The sequence below is a fragment of the Talpa occidentalis genome, unplaced genomic scaffold (assembly GCF_014898055.3).
Source record: "Talpa occidentalis isolate TD23 unplaced genomic scaffold, MPIMG_talOcc4v2.1 talOcc4.3, whole genome shotgun sequence".
In the NCBI taxonomy this organism is placed as follows: Eukaryota; Metazoa; Chordata; class Mammalia; order Eulipotyphla; family Talpidae; genus Talpa; species Talpa occidentalis.
In genome coordinates, this window is record NW_023603184.1 from 50,099,610 (window position 1) to 50,109,138 (window position 9,529).

The following is a 9,529-nucleotide window of genomic DNA, read 5'->3' on the forward strand; positions in this document are numbered from 1 at the left end:
TCCTTTGCCTTGGGAATCCTTCGTCGGTCTCAGCATATATTTCACTTCCCTAAGAACCTTTTTCTGACTCCCCAGAACTAGACAGACTCTTTCTCCTACAGTATTCTGTGGCATGTTACTGTACTACGTTGGTTTTTTTTTTTTTTTAAAGATTTATTTATTTATTTATACAAGAACTGGGGTACAGGCCAGAGGCACAGGAGGGTGAGAGGATTCAGCAGAGACAGAGTGGGGAACAGAACAGGCAGACTGACGAAATACACTGCTGAGGGGAGCAGCGGGTGGGACAGGAGAGGTCTGCCGGGCCCCTGTGGGAATTTAACTTGTGCTGCAGTAGCTGCAGATCACTTGAGAGTGCTGACGCTTAACCCTTGTGCCGCCAGGGAGGACCCTACACTACATTGTTATTGCCTGATAGGTGAGAGACTTCTTGAGATCAAGAACTATCTTTTAAACTGACATTTAATTTGATTGGAAAACAGAAGATGCTCAATAAGATGTTTTGAAAGGCTAAACAAGATATGAAGGTAGTGTACTTTGTGGAGAAATAAGTGCTTCCCTGACAAAAATGACCTTATATTCCTAGTGGTTTCCGACTTGATGGGTTCCGAAGGAGTCAAAGAAAGAAAAGGTGTGAATAGGGTTTTGGTTTTCACAAGGAGATGATATTTTCCAAGATCTTAATTTATCCCCAATTTCTTGAAAATGAGATATGAATGTCATATGAAACATAAACATGAATTTCTTGTATATGGCAAATATTTCAAAATAAATTTAAACTCTATTTCTGGAGAATCCATGTCCCACTGAGAAGATGAACCAGAAACCATCAGAAAAAGAAGGAAAGACTGAGAATCAGTCAGAATGGTGCTAGTTTTTTAGAAGGGTCTCTGGGCTTTTTCACTACAGTCTCACGGGCTCTCCAGCAATCTGGAAAGAGCAGAACTCACATCGAGAGCTACGCCTGCTCCACAGTTCAACAAGGAGCACCCAGGTGATCTTAGATTGGCTCTGGAGAGAGTCACGTGGTCACCCCAATATCATATCTGATTCCCAGGAATGTCTGTTACTGCCCCAGGGAGCCCAAGAAATTATTTACCCCCTCCCTGACTCTCACAACCTCCAGTCCTTACTTAGTAGGAATATACAGGAGGTGACAGAGAATTTGGTTGCTTTGATGGCGAGTTTAGGGCTGCCACAGAGCATATCGTTGCTTAGACATGTTGCTAAGACAATACACTTCTCGGAGAGTGAGGTCTTGCTCACTGCTTTCCATCCTGGTCTGCTCTCAACTTCTGCCTTTGCTCACAAAAAGTCTGCAAAGAAGGAACCAGCTAGCCCCAGGGCACTCCCATTGTTCTCAAAAGCAAAGCAAAGCTAGGGGCCTCCCTGGTGGCACAAGGGGTTAAGCACAGCCCTATGAAGCTGTCCGCAGCCTCTGTAGCACGAGTTCCATGCCCGGCCAGCCAGGGAGCAACCCACATGGTGCAGCAGACCTCTCCTGACTCACCCGCTGCTCCCCTCAGCAGTGTTTCAGTCAATCCACCTATTCTGTTCCCTGCTCTGTCTCTGGTGAAGCCTCTCACCCCCTCCCCGCCAGTTCTTGGATGCATAAATAAGAAAATAAATCTTAAAAAATGTTTTGTTACTACTTAGCCTCCTACTACTTAGCCAGTCTTTCTTTTGCTTCTTGTACATATGAAATAGTAACGTAATAACCACTTTAATGTTCTTGTCTACAAATTCCATTATTTTTGTCATTTATGGGTTCATTTCAATTGAATGAATTTCTTCTCTGTTTCCTTGCATGTCCGATATTACTTGTTGAATGTTAGACATTGTGACTTTGACTTCTGATACCTTTGTCCTCATATAAATATTATGGAGCTTTGTTCTTTATATTGAGCAGTCAAGTTACTTTGAATCAAGTTGGCTCTTTTAGATCTTCCTTTGAAGTCTGTGGAGGACCAGGGAATCATGTAGCCGAGGATTGATTTTTCCCACTATCAAGGCAAGATTCTTCTTAGTACTCTATCTAACACTCCATGAATTATCAGGTTTTCTACTCTGTTTGGTAACAAACACTGTTTGGGGATCTGCGTGAGCTTCAGATATCATTCTCTTTGATTATTCTGGGTGGGTGCAGCTCACCCTGCCCGGTCACAGTTCTTTCCCTGACCTTGAATTACGTCCTCACGTGCACACAATAATCAGGACGGAACCAAATACTTCAGAGGAAACTCTAACAATCTCTGGGTCTCTCTTTTTGCGGCTCTCTCCCTGGCTGCTGTGATCTGAAAACTTTCCCTAAGCCCCAGCTTGGGGCAATAGAACTTACTTCATTTGTTTCCCACCTCTCAGCTATTGCTTTGTTTTCTGATGTTTCATTTGATTGTCACATAGTTTGTTACATTTACACATGTTGTAACTTTCAGATGCTATAGTTTTAATTGCTGCTCACAACAATCAACAATCTTACATTTTTATCCATTATTTACCCTTTTTAGAGTTGTTCATTCTTTCCTGGGTCTTCACTGTTCCATCTGGGATGATTTTCCTTCAGTCTGAGAAAATCCTCAGTTTATCTCTTAGATTTCGCTTTTGTGAGAAAATTTAAAATTTTGTCTTTGGTTTTGAGGGGTATGTTTCCTCGGTGTAGATGTCTAGTTTGGCAGATTTTTCGTTCAATCCTTTAAAGCTGTCACTCCACTGTCTTGCACGTTGCTGTTTTTCTTGTGGTGAGTAGTATTTCTTGCTGTTTTCTTTTTCTCTGGAGGGTTTAAAATTGTCTTTTTATCTTTAGTTTCCTTAGTTTGAATATGAGATACCTAGGTGTGGTTTCCTTTGTACTTACCCTCTTTGGAACTTGCTGATCTTGAAACTGGTTACAAGTCCTTCGTGTGTTTGCTAAATTCTCAGGCATTGTTTCTCAAATGACTGTTTTCTTTTCTTCTTATTCTCCCTCCTCTCTCTCCTCTTTCTGGAACTTCATATATCTCACATTTCTCTTACTCTGTTAGGTTTTTTTATTAAACATATTTTTTTCTTTGAAGTTCTATTTGGCTGATTTGTTAAAGTTCAATAATCCTAAAAATGCTATTTCAGTTTATTGTTTGAGTCATCCGATGAGTTCTTTATTTTTAAATTTATTTATGATCATTTTACTTACCTTTGCTTCCCCTGAACTTTGGGTTGTTTTTTTCTTTTAAAAAGTAATCCTCGGGGGCGGAGCAACATGGCGGCGAGGAGACGCTGCGAGTAAGATCTCCCATTAAAAAAAGTTAATAGGGAGGAAAAGCGGCAGGTCCCAGTGAGAACTGGGACACGGAAGATAAATGGACGACTCCAGCAAACTACCCGAAGAAGAAAGTGGCCATAAAAGAGGACCAGAAGGGAGGGAAGCGCAGAACCCTGCTCCCCTCCCCCGCCCACAGAGGCGGCACTCTCCGACCGGCAGAGAGGAGGGAAACAACAAACCAAAACGACCAACAAGAACAAACTACGCAGCAAGCGGGACCGTGAGTGGAAAGGAACTATTGCAGCCACCACACCCCGTGAACGGGAGCTGAGGCGAACCCTGCAGGATTCGCCGCGGCGAGCGAACGGCTCCGGGCGCCATTAGAGAAGAACAAAGACCCCGGGAGACGCGCACACAGCCCGGGCTGCCGGTAAGCTTGCGCGGAAACGCGGCGCGCTCGGGGAGCTTGAAAAGCAAGTGCAGACCGGAATCGCGGCTGCCCAGGTACCCGCGCCTGCGACCTAGGCTTGCGGGGAGACGACCTAGGCTTGCGGGGAGACGCGCGGAGGTCCTCACTGAGGTGAAGGTCCCTCCCTGAGTGAACAGGAACCAGGCACCCGGGCACGGGAGCGGGGCAAAAGGCGCCATTCCTGCGCCACTGAACTGGGCTACAGCCCGCGTCCTGGACCTGAGGGCTTTGAACTGAGACCCGGGGCACGAAAATTCGGGGCGTGGGTTCTCCACGACGGTGGGGCACAAGGCAGACACAGCACCCCAAAGCTGTTGAGGTGTACCCTACCATTCCCGCTCTGTTCCCTGTCCCACGGGGTGGGGGGGACGAAAAACAGCCCCCCAAGGACAATAGGAGAGATCTCTGGCGCCACCTAGTGACCAGGAAAAAAAAAGTCACTAACACCCCATAGAACAGGAAATTTCTTAAGACTGCTTGAAAAGGGCAGAAGGCTTCTGCAGTGGCCAGCCGGGAAGTTATTCCACGCCAGGCCCCTTCCGACCAGCAGTCTGAGCCCACAGAGGGAGCAGGCACCCACGTCCGGGGCAGACCGGGGGCGCAGAAGAGTGTGCCTGAAACCGGAGGCGCAGGGACTGCATCCCGCTTCGCCATTTGAGAACAGGGACATTTCTTCAGTAAAAACTGCCTAAAACCAGCAGAAAGCTCCCCCAGAAGGCAGAGATGGCTCCTGGAAGAGCCAGAGGGGAGCGGAGAAGTTCACCCAAGATGCCAGTCAGTCCGAGCATCACAGTGTCCCAACGCATACGACAAATTAGAAAACAGACAGTAGGGAGTAGAAGAACCACACGCAACCTAACAACTCCTCAGGAAAGAAGCACACCACAAAAAGAAAACCACTCCGCAGATTGCAACGACAGCAACTTGGAAGAACTTCTGAGCCTTCCAGAAAGAGAATTTAAAATTGCCATGATTAAAAAAGTGATAGATCAGAAGAAGGAAATTGAGTCCCTAAAGAGGGAAGTAAGAGAAATGCAGGAGATCAAAGAATTAATGGAGGAACTAAAGAACTCTAGGAAAAGCAATGAAAGCAGAATAGATGAAATGGAAGAACGAATAAGTAATCTTGAAGACACAGAAATAAAAAGAACCAAAACAGAAAAGGAAAGAGAAGTACGAAGGAAAAAGAATGAAGAAAGACTTCGGGAACTATCTGACTCCATGAGGAAAGGAAATATAAGAGTTATAGGAATTCCAGAAGGAGAGGAGAGAGATGTAGGAACAGAGAAAATATTCATGGATATAATTGAAGAGAACTTCCCAAATGAGAAGAAGGAGCTGAAAATTGATATACAAGAAGCAAGAAGAACACCAAACTTCCACGACGAAAGGAAAAACACAGCAAGACACATAATAGTAAAGCTCCCAAGAATCCAGGACAAGGAAAAAATAATGAAGCTGACAAGAGGGAGGAAACAGATAACATTCAAAGGAAAACCAATCAGGCTGACATCAGACTTCTCTGAAGAAACACTACGGGCAAGGAGAGAGTGGAGGGACATAGTCAACAGACTCCAAGAAAACAGATGCCAACCAAGAATACTCTATCCCGCAAAGCTCTCTTTCCTCCATGAAGAAAGAATATGGACCTTCCCAGACAAAGAGAAACTCCGGAATTTCATTACGAATAAACCCCCACTCCAAAAAAATACTACAAGGAATCCTAAAGCCAGAACCTCAGAGGGACGAATAACAACGAAAGAAGACCAAAAAAAAAAAAAGTTATTAAAAGAATAAATAAAATCAAAGGAAAGACAAACATAATGGCAAATACAGATGCTAACATATCAATATTAACTCTAAATGTAAATGGACTAAACTCTTCAATAAAAAGACACAGAGTTGCAGCCTGGATTAAGAAACAAAACCCCAACCTTTTGCTGTCTCCAGGAAACACATTTAGCTACAAAAGATAAAAATAGGCTCAAAGTCAAAGGATGGAAAACAATCCTACAAGCAAATGGGCCAAAAAAGAAAGCAGGAACAGCTATACTTATATCAGATAAAACAGACTTCAAACTCAAAATAAAAAGAGACCCCAATGGTCACTACATTATGATTAAGGGGACAATACTTCAAGAAGAAATAACACTCATTAACATATACTCACCAAACGAAAGAGCACCAAAATATATCAGACAACTGTTGTCCTCTCTGAAAACAGACATCAGAGAAAACACATACGTAGTGGGAGACTTCAACACACCACTATCAACAATGGATAGATCAACAAGACAAAAAATAAGTAAAGAAACTAAAGCTCTAAATAAGGACCTAGAGCATTTGGGCTTAACAGACATCTATAGAACACTAAACCCAAAAAAAACGGAGTACACATTTTTCTCAAGCGCACACGGATCATTCTCCAGGATCGATCACATACTGGGGCACAAGACAAACATCAACAGATACACCAAGATTGAAATCATACCAACCATCTTTTCTGACCACGAAGGCATCAAACTAGAAATAAATCATAAAAAGAAGGCAAGGAACTATCCTACCTCATGGAGATTAAAAGCCACACTACTGGAAGACCACTGGACTAATGAGGAGATCAAGAAGAAATTAAAAAATTCTTTGAATTGAATGACAAGGAGGACACCAATATCCTAAATGTATGGGATGCAGCAAAAGCAGTAATAAGAGGAAAATATATAGCAATAGAAGCTCACATCAAAAAACAAGAAAGAACTCAAAGAAACAACCTAATCTTGAAGCTCAAAGATCTAGAAAAAGAACAACAAAAAACCCCAAATCCAGTAGAAGAAAAGAAATAATAAAAACCAAAGCAGAAATAAATGAAATTGAAACTAAAAAAACAATCCAAAAGATCAATGAAACCAAGAGCTGGTTCTTTGAAAAAATAAATAAAATAGACAAACCCCTAGCCAGGCTCACAAAGGAAAAAAGGGAGAAAGCACAAATACACAGGATCATAAATGAAAGAGGAGAAATCACAACGGACACAGCAGAAATCAAAAGAATAATCAGTAACTACTATGAACAGTTATATGGAAACAAGTTCAACAATCTAGAGGAGACGGACAAATTCCTACAACTCTACAATCACCACCAGCTAGATAAGAAGAAATAGAACACCTAAACAGACCAATTACAAGCAGCGAAATTGAAATGGTAATCAAAAACCTCCCCAAAAACAAAAGCCCAGGACCTGATGGATTTACAAATGAATTCTACCAAACATTCAGAGACGAATTAGTGCCTATCCTTCACAAACTCTTCCAAAAAATTGAGAAGGAAGGGACAATACCAAACACGTTCTATGAAGCCAATATTACACTAATACCAAACCGAATAAGGACAACACAAAAAAGGAAAAACTATAGGCCAATCTCCCTAATGAACACTGATGCAAAAATCCTCAATAAAATTTTAGCTATCAGAATCCAACAATGTATCCATAAGATAATTCACCACGACCAAGTTGGATTCATTCCAGGGGCACAAGGATGGTTTAACATCCGAAAATCAATCAACATTATCCAACACATCAACAAAAAGAAATATAAAAACCATATGATAATATCAATAGATGCTGAGAAAGCTTTCGACAAAGTGCAACACCCATTCATGATAAAAGCCCTTGAAATTCTTGGGATACAAGGAACATACCTCAACATCATAAAGGCCATCTATGACAAGCCAACAGCCAGTATCATTCTCAATGGTGAGAAGCTGAAAGCAATTCCATTAAGATCTGGAACAAGACAAGGATGTCCACTCTCACCACTGCTTTTCAATATAATACTGGAAGTCCTAGCCAGAGCAATAAGACAAGAGAAAGACATCCAAGGAATCCAAATAGGAAAAGAAGAAGTCAAACTGTCACTATTTGCAGATGATATGATAATATACATAGAGAACCCCAAAATCTCCACAGAAAAACTAATTCAACTCATCAGTCAGTGCAGTAAAGTGGCAGGATACAAAATCAACACGCAAAAGTCAGTAGCCTTCCTATACACAAAACAATAAATCTGAAGAAGAAGAAATCAAAAAAACCACTCTTTATTATTGAAACAAAAAAAATCAAATATTTGGGAATAAATCTAACAAAAGAGGTAAAGGACCTATACAAAGAAAACTATAAAACACTGTTAAAAGAAATAGAAGAAGACACAAAGAAATGGAAAGACATCCCCTGCTCATGGATTGGGAGAATAAACATTATTAAAATGGCCATCCTACCAAAAGCGATATACAGATTCATTGCTATTCCAATCAAAATCTCAATGGCATTCTTCAAAGAAATAGAACAATTATTTATGAAATTCATATGGAATCACCAAAAACCCCGAATAGCCAAAGCTCTACTGAAAAAAAAAGAAGGAAATGGAGGCATCAAACTCCCAGACTTCAAACTATACTACAAAGCCATAATCATCAAAACTGCATGGTATTGGAACAAGAACAGACATACAGACCAATGGAATCGAATAGAAAATCCAGAAATAAACCCACAGATTTATGGTCAACTAATCTTTGATAAAGGAGCAAAGACTATGCATTGGAGCAAAGAAAGTTTGTTCAATAAATGGTGCTGGGAAAACTGGGTCGCTACATGCAAAAGAATGAAGCTTGACCACTACCTCACACCATACACAAAAATCAACTCAAAATGGATTAAAGAACTAGACATAAGACCTGAAACCATAAAATACATAGAAGGAATATAGGCGAAACACTAGGGATTTGCATATCAAAGACATCTTTACAGACACATCACCCAAAGCAGTGATAGTGAAGACAAGATAAACAGCTGGGACTACATCAAATTAAAGAGCTTCTGCACAGCAAAAGAGACAATAAAAAACAAAGAGAAACCCCACCAACTGGGAGAACATTTTTGCACCCAACACTAATGATAAAGGACTGATCACAAAATCTGCAAAGAGCTGATGATGACTCAGCAACAACAAAGAAAATAATCCAGTCAAAAAATGGGCAGAAGAGCTGACTTCTCTGAAGAAGAAATGCAAATGGCCAACAGACATATGAAAAATGTTCAACATTACTGCAATCAGGGGAATGCAAATCAAAAACTACCATGAGATACCATCTCACACCAGTGAGAATGGCACATATTAAAAAAACTAGCAACAACAAAATGTTGGCGAGGATGTGGAGAAAGAGGAACTCTTCTGCACTGTTGGTGGGAGTGCAACTGGTCCAACCACTATGGAGAGCTGTGTGGAGATTTCTGGACCTACTAAACATAGAGCTTCCATATGATCCAGCAATTCCACTCCTAGGTATTTACCCAAATGAACAGAAACATCAATTCCAAAGAAGCACCTGCACCCTATGTTTATAGCAGCACTGTTTACAATAGCTAAGCTTTGGAAACAACCCAAATGCCCAAAGGTAGATGACTGGATCAAGAAGATGTGGTACATATATACCATGGAATATACTCAGCATTTCAAAAGATAAACACATGCAATTTGCAGCAACATGGATGGCGCTGGAAGGGATCATGCTCAGCGGAAGTAAGCCAAAAGAAAAGAAAAAATACCAGATGGTCTCACTCATAGCAGGAATCTAGAAAACTTAAATAAGGGACCAGGAAAATGAATATAAGAAAGTGAAATGAAAATCAAAATACAAAAAACTATGAACCAGAGACACTTTTGGTGGGGGTGGGGGGGGGGGAGGGAAGGATTGGGGTCAGAATGGGGCGTTTGCAATTGTATGGGGAATTATAAAATAAAATTTAAGATTAAAAAAAAATAAATAAA

The 9,529-nt window shown here is 41.2% G+C and overlaps 1 protein-coding gene across 1 annotated transcript in view; it reads left to right on the forward strand.

The window, feature by feature from the left end:
- The first annotated feature begins 3,627 nt into the window (after positions 1–3,627).
- CCDC81 (coiled-coil domain containing 81) overlaps positions 3,628–9,529 on the forward strand; it is a 78,171-nt gene continuing 72,269 nt past the window's right edge. Inside the window, exon 1 of the mRNA XM_054699586.1 lies at positions 3,628–3,668. The gene's annotated coding sequence lies outside the window, so the exon portion shown is untranslated. The remainder of the gene's footprint in view (positions 3,669–9,529) is intronic.